Source organism: Eurosta solidaginis, chromosome 1 (genome assembly GCF_040869045.1).
Source record: "Eurosta solidaginis isolate ZX-2024a chromosome 1, ASM4086904v1, whole genome shotgun sequence".
NCBI lineage: Eukaryota > Metazoa > Arthropoda > Insecta > Diptera > Tephritidae > Eurosta > Eurosta solidaginis.
Genome location: NC_090319.1, coordinates 59,249,114 through 59,264,107, shown reverse-complemented (window position 1 = coordinate 59,264,107; position 14,994 = coordinate 59,249,114). Strand labels below are relative to the sequence as shown.

Sequence of the window (14,994 nt, the reverse complement as noted above, 5' to 3'; positions counted from 1 at the left end):
GCATGTTGAGTCATGCTGAATTTGAGGATCCTCAGATGCTGTCTGAAAGAAATAATGCCTTTAATTCTTTTCAGAAGATCGTGCGGATGGCGGAAGGTTTAAAGGTCCGGGAAAAATCCCGAGTTTTAAAACAGAGCTTGCTTAAACCGTGAATTGAGCACTTCTCGTAAGTACTACATATTGAAGGATATGAAGAGCGTGATCCTTCGCGACAATGGAGTACACATATTGCCACCAAAATATGGTGAGATGCGAAATTTCGCTTGAAAATAAAAAAAATATGTCTGAAAAACGACAGATTATAGAACGAGCGGTTCAAACATATAGGTGAAGAAATGGCTCAGCGAATGCGTGCCGACTGTTTTATTATCGGCATCTTATCGGTAGCGAATTATTATGTTGAGTTATTGGTTACATACCGGCTTGTTAAAGGAAGGGTTACAGATGTATCATCTATTGAAGTTATATCGGTATCTGATTCATACCAATCGGAATATTATTCATAGCAAATCGATGCGCTGATAACAAATTGGTGACGCTTCGATAAGAAGCTGATAATATTGTAACAACAAATTGATAACTTTTTGCTAGCAGATCGATAACAAATCGATAAATTTCGGGTAACAAATTCATAACATGCCCATAACGAATTGGTATAACTTCGAAAACTTTGCGATAGCAAATAGATAATTTTTCGAAAACAAATCGATATTTTTTCGAAGGCATATCAATATCTTTTTGTTAGTAAATCGATAATAAACACTCCCATAACAAATTGGTGATACTAAGATAACAAATTGATAGCTTTTCGATAGTAAATCGGTAAATTTTTGTTAATACATCGATAACTTTTCGTAAATATTCGATAGCTTTTCGAAAACATCGATCATTTTTTTAATAACAAATAAATAACCTTTTCATAAAAAATTTATAACTTTTCGGAAGCAAATCCAAATTTTTTGATAAAAATCGAGTAGTTTTTGATAATATGTATATCGATAACTTTTCGGTTACGAATCGATTATTTTTGATAACACATCTTAAACAAATCGATAACTCGTGTATGCCTCGTCTATAAAACACCTATAAAAAATCAATAACAGTCGAGAAGAAATAGATAACACGCCTATAGCCCGCCGATAACAAACCGACAACTAATCGATAAAAACCATTTACTACTTCGATAACAAGTTGATAGCACGCCATCCGGCTTCGCTGCCGGCTTTGGTTTAGGCTTCTAAGCTTTCCTTTCCCCTCCTCTTTTCTTTTTTCCTTTCCGTTCCGTTCTTTTCTTTCATTACTTTTTCTTTCTTTGCCTTGCTTTGCCTGAATTTGCGATTCGTTTTCATTCCTATACTGAACTCTACCATGTACTATGTTCCCCAAATCGTATACCACCTTCAAAGACTAGCTTACGGGATTTTTGGGTTTGATAAGCGCAGTACAAAGCTTGATGGCATCAGAGCTTCTGCAATCCAATTATCAACCTCTCCTATGCGCGCGGAATTCTGTTACAAATATGAATGTATCATACATATATTTAGCAGGCGAGGTCTAGATGGTTCAATTTGGTCCTGTTAATAGTTCCCAAGATGGTCGGGCTAATACCTTAATGATGCTTTGTTTTGTTCTTGTAATCGAAGTTAGACAATTATAATAGTGTAACGAATTTAGTGCAATTCCGCTTATTCCAAATCTTCTGCTAACGTTCGAATCACTAAACTGTTGAATAAATAACTCCAGTATTGATTAATGCAAAAATGGTCTTTATTAGACTACTTGAAAATAACACTTATACTTCGCAACTGATAGCTTGCTTAAATCAAAATGATTGGTCGTGCTTCAACTGTTGCTGCTTTTATACTGTTTGGCTTCCTCGTTGCATATTTCTAGGGTTTTCTATTTCTAGAATTTACTAGTTAGTTACGAGCTATAAAATTACCAGCTATAACTACGTTTATAGCTTCTCATATGCGCGTGTATATGTGAGTGATACTTGCACAAATTATTGCCTACTTTTGGGAGTATCTCAGATACATGCATGTATTTGTGCGTTGCTCTCCGCTGCTTGTGTGGACATATGTATAGACATAATGATTGATTTATTGATGTGCATACAAGTCACTGCTTAGTATTGGCTTAGAGATGATAGTATCCCTTAGTGTTGCTAATATTCGTCGGAAAAGTATATATATTTTTTTGCATCTTATATGTCAAATTAAATTTAGCATTAAAAACGCTTAAATTATTTTTTATCTAACACAACGTAATAATGTCTTGTTTTGTCTTCTTATCGTTGCAGGTGAGCCATCAACCAATGTGATTCGATTTAAAAAGTTCACAATAAACTAGTAAAACCTCTATTTTATGGGTGTTGAAGCGTCACAGCCGTTTGCAAGCCACATTTTGTATTTGTTATTTAAATTTTTTTTATTATTTTTGTTATACACTCGTACCGAGAGCGAAATCAACTCGAGGTCAGCAACTTTAGTTTGCTGTTTACTTACAATTATTGTTAATAGTGAGCTTTTCTTGCCATTTTTTTTTTTTCGCTTTAACAGTAACACTTAAGTACTTGTGTACATATTTGTTTTGTAAGCGAGGTGTGAGGGGTTCTCTGCTCTCCACAAGATATCTAGCATGCATATAGATATATATTTCTATCGTATGCCTCTTTTATATATTGACAGCTTAGCCAAGCTTAAGTCAATGCATTGACATTTTACAACACTTGAGCATATGCTGGGCGTGCTTAAGCAATTCAATTGAGCTCTTAAGTGCTTGTGTGTTTGGTCTAAATTCTACGAATTTATTTTCATTATATTATCCCATAGTACAAGTAGATTAGATAAGCAAGAAAGATGCGTACAGGAAATTGTGATTTTCGCAGGAATTTATTAACAACTTTTTGTTAAAAGAAAATTGTAAGTAAAGAGCTTTTGAAATGATTAACAGTTAGTAGTTCACTGTTAAGTTTTTTATAATTTGATGGCTAACAGTTGTTGTTACATTATGTCTTAAACTCATGAATAAATTACTTCCACTTCATAAGTGTGGAAGTTTCTAATGCAGTTTTTGGAAGTCCAAATAATTTTTATTTTAAGATTTTTAAGACAAAAATGATGAATTTCATATCAAATCCAATATGCGTTGAACCCGACCCCCTCAGAATTTGATGAAATTTTGCATGGGGTTACTTCTTACCCACCCAAACACAACCTCATTTTTAAAAATAAAAAAATAAAAAAAAATAAAATTGCATTTTCGAAAAATTGTGGTGCCACGCCCGAAAATATTAGAAAAATGACGATAATAGGTACTTTTAAAGTGTGATTACTACGGAACGGCTTTACCGATTTCAAAGATCTTCTTACCATTAGAAAGGTATTGAAATAAGCTTTCAAAAAATACACTGTAAAAATTTTTAGTACACTGAAAAAAAATTTTTTTTAAATAAAATTTAAAACTGAAAAAACACTTCAAAGAAAGGTCTATTTAATATATATAACATATCTGAAAACTAAAACGGGGTTTTTTTTTTTTTGTAATTTTTTTAAGTAAATGCATCTCTTGGTTACTTTCTCATATTTGGATATCACGCGTAAATTAATCAACCAATTTGAAAAATTTTTATACCGTTAGATAGGTATTAAAATCACCTTTGAAAACATATACTGTAAAGATTCTATATTACACTGAAAGAAAAAAAAATTTTAATTTTTTTCTAAATTTTTTTTTTAAACTGGGAAAACACTTCAAAGACCAAGCGATTAAAAAAAAAAATTTTTTTTTAGAAAGGTAGATTTAATATATATAACATATCTGAAAACTAGAAGGGTGTTTTTTTTCTTTTTGTAATTTTTTAAGTAAATGAATCTCTTGGTTACTTTCTCATATTTGGATATCACGCGTAAACTAATCAACCAATTTGAAAATTTTTTATACCGTTAGAAAGGTATTAAAATCACCTTTGAAAAAATACACTGTAAACAATTTTTATTCCAGTGGGGTGCACCCCAGCTAACATCAAAACAACGGCTCGAATACTTCACGTACAAGGAAAAGATCGGCGGCTCAATGTACTTGAGAACATGGAGATATACAAGTTAAAAACATTTGGCGGCAGGATAATAAACGAACAAACCAACACTATCTCTGACGAAATATTTGAACCCTTAAAACTAGTTTACAAAAAACAGCACAAGCCCGAGGGTACAGCAACCAAACACGTAACAATGAACAAGCAAAAACGAAAAATTTACCAAACGGCAAAAATCACCGATTTCTATCTACCTCAACCTACCGCTTAGCTAACAAGCGGTATGTCTAGATACCTACAAAAACAACCCTTGGAAAAGGTAACAATTCGGACGTATCAATACCACGCACACACACACGCATATTAACGTTACCTACCACGGACACATAGATTGACATTACCTGCCACAGCACCCATGGACTATAAAAAACAACACAACGGATAGACACAGACCAGAACGAAACTAGGCATTGAATATGGAATCAACTAATAAATACAGATGTGTGCAGCTATCCAGAAAATGTTCCTCTCAACTTCGAAACATTAGCTTAAACGAAGCAGCGCTGATATCTGAGCAGTCTCCGACATTCATCGTTGCCGTATTTGCGAAAGTTGTCGCTTTAAACTTAAGGATGCTATCAAGATTGCTGATAATCAGCGTTATACTGAAACGGAAAGTGAAGAGGCACAAGAAATCTTGACTAGCGGTGAATTGTATCAAGAATATAAGGAAGTTCCAACATGCAGCAGCTATGCTAAATCATTCGAACGCAACGAACTCGTCGACAATATAAATAAGCATGTTATTCCTCATCTTGGAAGCCATCCATCGCCAATGAAGCGAAAATATTTAGAAAGGAATTCATACTGCAAAAAAAAACAGCAAATTGCGTAAAGTATTTCGGATTCACTTGGAGGTGGTTCACTGTCAACTTTATCAGAAGACCTAAAGAAGATCAAAGCTTACTACGAACAAATTTTGGAGAACATGAAATATCAAATAGAAAACTGCTCAAATAATTTGGATAAGCAAAAAATATTATCTCTATTACCAAACACCATGACATCTAAGGAAATTAAAGACATTTTTGGGCATGATTTATCTTACGAATTGATAAAAATTAGCAAAGATATACAAAAAAATAAAGCAAAGTTTTCGGACGTCAAACGCTCTAGCATGGACAGGCGTAGTTTACCTGAACAAACTAGTAAGTAAGCAAATATTCCGAAACTCAGCAGTATGAGCTGCGCAAAGTTGTATATTAAATCTAAATAAATAAAAATAAAAAATTAACTTTATCAGGTGTATGTCTATTTATTGTGCGTGTCAAAAATTTGATAATACGATTCTTGTTCGAATCTATTAGAATACTTAGACATAGTATCTGTATCTGTATAACTTCCAAAGTATAGCTAGGTACCATTTTTGTCACACAATAATAGCAAAATAAAAAAAAGTTAACAAGAGATGGTTTTACTTATAAATTGTTTTAAAAGAAAAAAACACCATTCTAGTTTTTATATTAAATCGACCTTTCTAAAATAAAATTTTATTTTTCAAAATTGCTTGGTCTTTGAAGTGTTTTTTCAGTTTTAAATTTTATTTAAAAAAAAAAAAAATTTTTTTAGTGTACTAAAGTACAGTTAATTTTTTTGAAAGCTTATTTCAATACCTTTCTAATGGTATGAAGATCTTTGAAATCGGTAAAGCCATTCCGTAGTAATCACACTTTAAAATACCTATAATCGTCATTTTTCTAATATTTTCGGATATTTCGATATCTTGCCACGCCCAAAATTTTCGAAAATGCAATTTCTAAAAATGAGGTTGTGTTTGGGTGGGTAAGATGTAACCCCATGCAAAATTTCATCAAATTCTGAGGGGGTCGGGTTCAAAATGTACGTTTTTTTCAGCCTTTGATATGAAATTCATCAAATGTAAAAAAAATATACATACCTATACGATGGCATTCACATACCCAATCACAGCTCTCATCATAGCAAATATTAGTAAATAATATTGTGACGAATATTATCATCACTAAGTGATACTATCATCACTAAGATTATTAAATAAAGGCACAACAACAATAAAGAAAGCTGCTACTACTATGTACGCAAAAAAATCAATCATCATTTACTCACATACGTACAAGGCAACGGAGAGATACGCACAAACACATGTAATCATCGGCCGTAATAGTACTCACATATACACACGCATATGGTTACAAACTACAAGTATACTTGTATATGGCTGGTAATCAAGCATGAAGTTCGAGAAATTACTAGACCTTAGTAGAAATATGCGAATGAAGCAATGGAGAGTATAAAACAGCGCAAGCTGAGTAGTCAGGAATTAGTTTGATTTAAGTATGCTATTGGTTGTGAAGTATAAGTGTTATTGTGAAGTACTCTCAAAGTAGTATAGTAAAGCCCATTTTGCATTATTGAATATCGGAGTTATTTATTCAACAGTTTAGCGCTTCGAACGAGACAAGCAGAAGGTTTGGAATAAGAGGAATTTCCCTAGATTCGTTACAATATGAACTATTTAGATAGAACTGTATTGAGACAAGGAAACAGTAGAAGAAATACTAAGCAGCGACTGCGCCATATACTACTACATAGAGAGCTATGCTAACGTTACCGATTGTAGCTTACTGCGACTTTTATTAGTGGATTACAAGACAAATCACGGATTCATTGATGCATTTTGTCGTAGCAATTTTTTCTGCTGTGACTGTGTCTGCAACTATTGGTATGCGTGACTACGAACTGCGATTTAGGTGTTATTTCTTTTCTATCACTGTTTAGTCGCGATCACCTATAAAAGTCACTGCGACTCAGAAGTAACAGTTAGAAATCACGGTGTTCCTATAAAAATCAAGGGAACTGCTTACTCTTCTCTGGTCAGGTCGTTCCATGTGCAAGACATTAAGCGTAGTTTGGTCTGCCTGTGATAAAGAAAGCATAGGTGGCTATGCTAAGGTTGCCGATTGTAGCTAACTGCGACTTTTATAAATGGATTGCAGGACAAATCACGGATTCATTGATGTATTTTCTCGCAGCGATTTTTTCTGCTATGACGAGAGATGTGATTATGTCTACGATTATTGGAACGCATGACTGTGAACTGTGATTCAGGTGTTATTGCTTTTTTATCACTGTTTAGTCGCGGTCACGTACAAAAATCCTTGCGACTCAGAAGTAATAGTTATTCATAAAAAATCAAGGAAATTGCTTACTTTTCTCTGGCCAGGTCGTTCCATATGCAAGATATTAAACCTGGTTTGACCTGTCTGCGATAAAAATCACTGCGACTCAGCAGTAACAGTTGTTTCTAAAAACCCAAATGAGTTGCTTACTCTTCTCCGGTCAGGTCGTTCCATACGTACGATGTTAAGCCTGGTTTGACCTGTCTGCGATAATGGAGGTCGCGGCATGCTTTGCACTCTAAATCAGTCGTGAATTTCGTTGTTGTTGTTGTAGCAGTGCTTCGCCCCATACAATAGGTGCGCCCGATCACAAATTGTCATCAATTTCCTCTAACGGGGGTCCAAGGAAACTTGTCGTTTCAACAGGGTTGGACCATAGTGAGAGGTGTTTTAGAGGCGTTGGTTCCACATTGCAATAGAAGAGATGGTTGGTGTCATGTGGGGACATATTGCACACAGGACAAACATTTTGTATGTCGGGGTTGATTCTGGATAGGTAAGAGTTTAACTTGTTACAGTATCCAGATCGAAGTTGAGCTAGAGTGACACGCGTTTCCCTAGGGAGAGTGCCTTCCCTTCTGCGAGTTCTGGGCATTTTACTTTAAGAACTGGAGTACTCGTAGATTTCGTCTCTTCTACGAGTACTCACTGACTCACTTTCTTTATCCAATTCTAAAAGAAATACAAAAACCAAACAAAAACAAAGATCACTACCTCATATCATGTCATCACCAATATCTTTCTTTCATTTTTATCCATTTCATTGCTCATTTCAAATATTTACTATTTCTTTAACGCACTCTCTTCTCACTGCATTCATATCTTGGTAGATACATATTTATGTTTGTAAGACGATGTTTACATTCCCCATTCTAAGTAATAGCACCTCTTTAGGCATTCCATTTAAAAATTCTAAGCCGCTTTCGATTCCAGTTAATTCACAGCAATGCCAGTCATAAATTCAACCAACTGACCGACTTACACGTTTAACGTCAGCCATCATCATCAGCCCAGCAGCTACTTGTCCGCTTCGTTGCGGTTAATCTTGATGCTTGAAATTTATTCATAGTTGTTGTGTTTACCCTTTCTAGCTGGTTTATTTCTAACCTGTTTTCTGCTATTAAAACGTAATTGTTATGGCTCTACTATATTTAGCATCCAAAACAGTTTCTAGTATCCATTCTGAATTCTCAAGCATACTTAACTACTGCTTTGAGTTTTGGAAGATTTGTAGCTTTATTTTGGGATTTGGGCAAATTTTTTGTACAATTTTGTAATAAGGTCATCGCGGAAGTTCTTTCTTATTGGGTTTGCCACTTTAGTCTCTAAAGTATTTTCTCTGAATCTACTTGGGCATCGAATATTTTTCTACGCTCTGATCTAGTATCTCAATGGAAGTGACTCCCAAACTCTTTGATTCCTACTATAAGCATCATCGAAATCTCTTTCCTCATTGACTATCCCTCGTAGTCGCAAAAACAAAATACAAGTTCAGCACGATGCGATTAAGGGGACATGAGCAAGTGGACTCTGAAACTGATGACCTTCCCGCATATTCACTAAAAACGGTCAAAGTCTCTGATTACTAAGCAGATCATTACAACTCTTGAGAATTAAAATGGGGCGTTAGATTGATGCAATATCGGGCTAGCAAAGACCGTAAGAATGTCAAGCAAACCAATATTAGCCACCATAGATGTAGTGATTCTTTCAGTTGCGAAAAACTTCAGGAGTTTTGGAGTGTGCCAGTTGTTGGTCTAATATATTCCGTGTTCTTCGCGGCTGCTTTCAAAGCACATAAATAAAATAATGTGAACAATGAGAATATTATTGAGAAACTCGGTCAGAATTAACTTTGTCTGACATTTTAGTTTGGACATCTTAAAATAAATATCAAATCCGTTTTGGAGTTGGTTTAGTCTCGCACGACAGAATTTAGTAAAAAAGTCAGTCTTTTTAAATTTCATCCTCTCCGGGATTCTGTAAGAAGGAATGATATTTTCATCCATATTCGGTAATACTTTGTCTAACACTTAAAAACTGCAGTCCTTCGCCGAACTTTTCTGGTAAATCCTCTTTGCTTTTTTTCATAAAGAATGAGCTTCGTTCGGAAAAGATGCTCTTTTTATATACCTCTAGGATCTGAGTATAGAAGAGTAATCCATGGAGTAATTTTTAGCGTATTTAGTCTGACGCAGGGTAAGATTTTAGAGTCGTTGAGGCTTAGTTTCTGTGAAAGTTGGATGAGCCGTAGATCTAAACCTGCAAGAAGCTAGAAGAGACCATTGCGAGATTCTCCTTCAGAAATATAATTTTTGTTTACTTAATCTGCATTACTAACTCTGACAGCTCCATGGGTAAAGTCGGTAAGGTGGAAAGCACTAATCACGCTAACAAAGGTTGTCGACAATTTTGATCCTACCGTCATTTTGGACATAAACGATCTCGATCGTAATCGAAATAGAAACCCGAGATAAATCCTGTAATTACTGATCGTCAGTAGTGCGGATAGATATAAAAGAGCAATTAAAGGTAAAATTTAAGACTATCGCAGATACGTGAAACTATGTAGCATAGGTTCGGACAATCCTGACAGCGACTTCCTTATAACACCGACCTAGTGATACTAAATTTTCTCACAATAAGACATCAGAGTAAACTACAAAAAGAGATAGTACCTGTTGGGTTGTTACTGCCGGTTTTATCCTTGCAGCCATTTTCCAAAGTTTCAGACATCCTATTGCTAAAGAGTTGCATAAAATCCCCTACTGCAAGTCGTGCCAACTGATCCTTTAGTGTTCCGCAAGTGAAAAATCCTCTCCGGCTCTTTCGAAAGGTTAGCCACTGTTGTTGTGTTTGTTGTAGGAGGTTTTAGTTTGGTCTCAGATTTGTATGAGATAAAACATCGTGCAGAAACGTACTTAATCAGGGCTCTTAGTTGGAGCTTGGTTCTTCTATAAGCCGATAATCGTTGCGGTGAGTATGGTAAATTTCTCATTTTTTATCTAGGATGAAGGAATGTAGGCTATGATAGAGGCAAAGTTTGTCATGGGTTGCCCTTCATTGACGTCCGGTACACTGGCACTGTTGTATTTGACCTCTTTAGTGAGACGGAAATAGAGAGCAGACGTGTGTGAGAATGAGGACAAAAGAGAAGATGGAAAGTAGGAGCGAGAAGGAAAGGAAGAGCGAGATGGAGAAGAGAAACTAGAAGAAGAAGAATACGAAGGTAACTTGAAAGAAGGAGTAAAATGAGAAGGAGAAAAAAGGGGGAGAGAGAGAAGGAAAAAAAGTAGTTAGGAATAAGAAAAGGAGATGGATGAGGAGAAGGAAAAGTAGATAAACAACGACAAGAGAAGGTGACATAGAAGTAAAAGTAGATTTAGTAGTAGAAAGAGAAAGAGAACTAGAAAGACAATGAAAAGGAGAAGGAGAAGAAGAGTAGGAGCAGGGCAAGAAAGAAAGGAAGCAGAAGAAAATGAAGACTAAGAGCAAGATTTATTATAAATTTGGTATATATTGAGGCAAAACTCTCAAATAGGGCGTTACTTAACCTCAATATCAAACAGGAAGATTTTTGTACAGTTTTTATAGTTGGGAGTTCATCTATCGTGTTGAAGTTGGTGTGATTCTGAAACATATTCTCAAATGAAGCATTTTTCCTGCTATTCATTGATACGTATGCTTAATGGGGATTACTCCAAATGAAACACAACCAACTGCGCCGACGCCTGATGAACTTATTCTGTGAACTTCAGGAATCTAAAAAAAGTCAAAGATAGTTTACTGAGATCTTCTTTTATCCACGCTAGTTCAATAGCGTACGCTACTTAAGGATATCTCACAATGTTCGGATGAAGTGAATGCAGACGTCAGAGCTGGGATTGGATGTCAACGCGCAGCTGCTTTTTGTTGGTGATAAATCCAAGTTAAATTATTATTAAACTAAAACTTGGCGCATATTAAGATTTTGTGTAAAATACCAATATATGAAATCCAATTAATCAATAATATTTACCAAAATCTCTATGAGGTGACAAAAAGTTTCACGAAAAAGATTACTCAAATTTGAGCCACTACAACCAACCGTACGTATCACATATGCTAATCCTCAGTTGCCCATGAACTGAGAGCATAGCAACTAGTTTCACACAACTTAATACTAAGTCAAATAAAAAAAAAAAATAAATAAACAAACTTCAAAATATTTGCAAAGGTCATTGTGGAGATCAAGTGTACGCATTTGCATATTCAAATTCAAGTGTGAACGTAGTACAATAAGCCAACTCAATTTGGTTGCATAACCGCTTGACTAATATACCCAGCTGCACTTGTACACATGTTATTGTAACAAATTCTGGGGATTTCTGATATTTATGCACCTTCTGCTAACGTTCGAATCGCTACACTGTTGAATAAATCACTCCAATATTCAGTATTGCAAACTGGTCTTTATTTAGATTACTTTGGGAGTAGTACTTCACAACCTATAGCGTGTTTAAATCAAAAGTGATTAGTTATTACTCAGCTTGCACTGCTTTTATACTCTCTGCTGCCTCGTACGCATATTTCTCCAAAGGTCTAGATGTTTCACCTTCTAGAACTGTTGTATCTCCTGCTTGGTAATTGAGCTATATACATGTGTATGTGTGAGTAACAACTTCGGCTGATAACTTCATGTGTGTGTGTGAGATATCTTCACTTCGAGCTGCTGGTTATGTGTGAGCATATGCATAAGTTTGGCCGCTTACTAAATTTGTTGTTGCTGATTATTTACTAACAGCCTAGTGATGTCAACATTCGCCCCAGTATTACAACTTTGATTGGATAACGGTTGGTTGTACAGGTATAAAAGAATCGAGATAAATATTAAAATATTCAGTATCGAAAAAAAATTTTATTAAGCCATGCCCGTCCGTCAGTTAGTTCGTCCGTTCACTCGATAATTTGAGCAAATATTGAGATATCTTCACTAAATCCTCAGTTTGCGAATGAACTGAGAGCATAGCAACTGCTTTCACACAACTTAATACTAAGTCAAATAAAAAAAAAAAATTTATAAATAAACAAACTTCAAAATATTTGCAAAGGTCATAGTGGAGATCAAGTGTACGCATTTGCATATTTAAATTCAAGTGTGAACGTACAATAAGCCAACTCAATTTGGTTGCGTAACCGCTTGGTTGGTTGTACAGGTATAAAGGAATCGAGATAAATATTAAAATAATCAGTATCGAAAAAAATTGTATTAAGCCATGTCCGTCCGTCTGTTAGTTCGTCCGTTCACTCGATAACTTGAGCAAATATTGAGTTATCTTCACTAAACCCGGCATTGAAAATGAGCGAAATCGGATGATAACCACGCCCACTTTTTCGATATCGAAAATTTTGAAAAAATGGAAAGATGAGATAATTCAAATCGAATACCGCTAAGCTAATGAAATTTGGTAAGCGAGTTGATTTTATGACGCATAATATAAATTCCAAAAATTTTAAAAAACAAAATTTGGAAGTTTAAGAAGCCCTAAATCAAAAGCCCTTAAAGATATTACATTTAAATTAGACAGAGACACTATATTTACCGAATTATATAGTCTGAGTGAAGATAATGAAAATTCGTTGAGGGTGACCGCCCACTTTTCCTAAAGGTCTAACCTTAACAAAGATTTGCAATAACTCATGGCATTTAACTACATTTGACCGATATTCTACCTCAGAAGTGATATTGTTGAGCTAAGAACAAAACTTAAACAAATTTTGAAAATGGGCGTAACCCGGCCCTTTTTTTGTTACTCTTTCCAACATATTTTTAATGCCATAAGTCGAACAAAAATTTTCGAATCAGAACGAAATTTGACATAATCATTTTTTTTCATAGCTACAACTGTTAAACAGCATTTTTGCCCATTCAAATTCATTAATGGTAGCCCCTGTATCCTTTTTTGCTTCTTTTGAACGAAAATGAGTTCAAAATAGAAACATATGTATATGTATTATTGCGCAGCCTTATAACACTATTAACCACACAAAGCAAACAACAACATATCAGATGCACAGCTGGGTATTTAATTTTCGCTTTCAACCGAACTTAGACCTTCTTAGTTGTTTTTATACTCAGTTGAGCAGAGCTCACAGAGTATATTAACTTTGATTGGATAACGGTTGGTTGTACAGGTATAAAGGAATCGAGATAGATATAGACTTCCATATATCAAAATCATCAGGATCGAAAAAAATTTGATTGAGCCATGGCCGTCCGTCCGTTAACACGATAACTTGAGTAAATTTTGAGGTAACTTGATGAAATTTGGTATGTAGGTAGGGAGCACTCATCTCAGATCGCTATTTAAAATGAACGATATCGGACTATAACCACGCCCACTTTTTCGATATCGAAAATTTCGAAAAACCGAAAAAGCCCTTAAAGATATTACATTTAAATTAGACAGAGACACTATATTTACCGAATTATATAGTCTGAGTGAAGATAATGAAAATTCGTTGAGGGTGACCGCCCACTTTTCCTAAAGGTCTAACCTTAACAAAGATTTGCAATAACTCATGGCATTTAACTACATTTGACCGATATTCTACCTCAGAAGTGATATTGTTGAGCTAAGAACAAAACTTAAACAAATTTTGAAAATGGGCGTAACCCGGCCCTTTTTTTGTTACTCTTTCCAACATATTTTTAATGCCATAAGTCGAACAAAAATTTTCGAATCAGAACGAAATTTGACATAATCATTTTTTTTCATAGCTACAACTGTTAAACAGCATTTTTGCCCACTCAAATTCATTAATGGTAGCCCCTGTATCCTTTTTTGCTTCTTTTGAACGAAAATGAGTTCAAAATAGAAACATATGTATATGTATTATTGCGCAGCCTCGAAAAAAATTTGATTGAGCCATGGCCGTCCGTCCGTTAACACGATAACTTGAGTAAATTTTGAGGTAACTTGATGAAATTTGGTATGTAGGTAGGGAGCACTCATCTCAGATCGCTATTTAAAATGAACGATATCGGACTATAACCACGCCCACTTTTTCGATATCGAAAATTTCGAAAAACCGAAAAAGTGCGATAATTCATTACCAAAGACGGATAAAGCGATGGAACTTGGTAGGTGAGTTGAACTTATGACTCAGAATAGAAAATTAGTAAAATTTTGGACAATGGGCGTGGCACCGCCCACTTTTAAAAGATGGTAATTTAAAACTTTTGCAAGCTGTAATTTGGCAGTCGTTGAAGATATCATGATGAAATTTGGTAGGAACGTTACTCCTATTACTATATGTATGCTTAATAAAAATTAGCAAAATCGGCGAACGACCACGCGCACTTTTAAAAAAAAAAAATTTTAAAGTAAAATTTTAACAAAAAATTTAATATCTTTACAGTATATAAGTAATTTATGTCAACATTCAACTCCTGTAATGATATGGTGCAACAAAATACAAAAATAAAAGAAAATTTCAAAATGGGCGGGGCTCCGCCCCTTTTATTTAATTTGTCTAGGATACTTTTAATGCCATAAGTCTAACAAAAATTTACCAATCCTTTTGAAATTTGGTAGGGGCTTAGATTCTAGGACGATAACTTATTTCTGTGAAAAAGGGCGAAATCGGTTGAAGCCATGCCCAGTTTTTATACACAGTCGACCGTCTGTCCTTCCGCTCGGCCGTTAACACGATAACTTGAGCAAAAATCGATATATCTTTACTAAACTCAGTTCA

General features: G+C 34.9%; 1 protein-coding gene across 13 annotated transcripts in view; it reads left to right on the top strand.

The window, feature by feature from the left end:
* Positions 1 to 14,994, top strand: part of smash (smallish) — a 483,421-nt gene that overhangs the window by 291,453 nt on the left and 176,974 nt on the right. The window contains exon 3 of one of the 13 annotated variants that reach the window (XM_067791845.1): positions 2,303 to 2,394. The exons of the other annotated variants lie outside the window; for them this stretch is intronic. The gene's annotated coding sequence lies outside the window, so the exon portion shown is untranslated. The remainder of the gene's footprint in view (positions 1 to 2,302; positions 2,395 to 14,994) is intronic. 13 annotated transcript variants of the gene reach the window in all.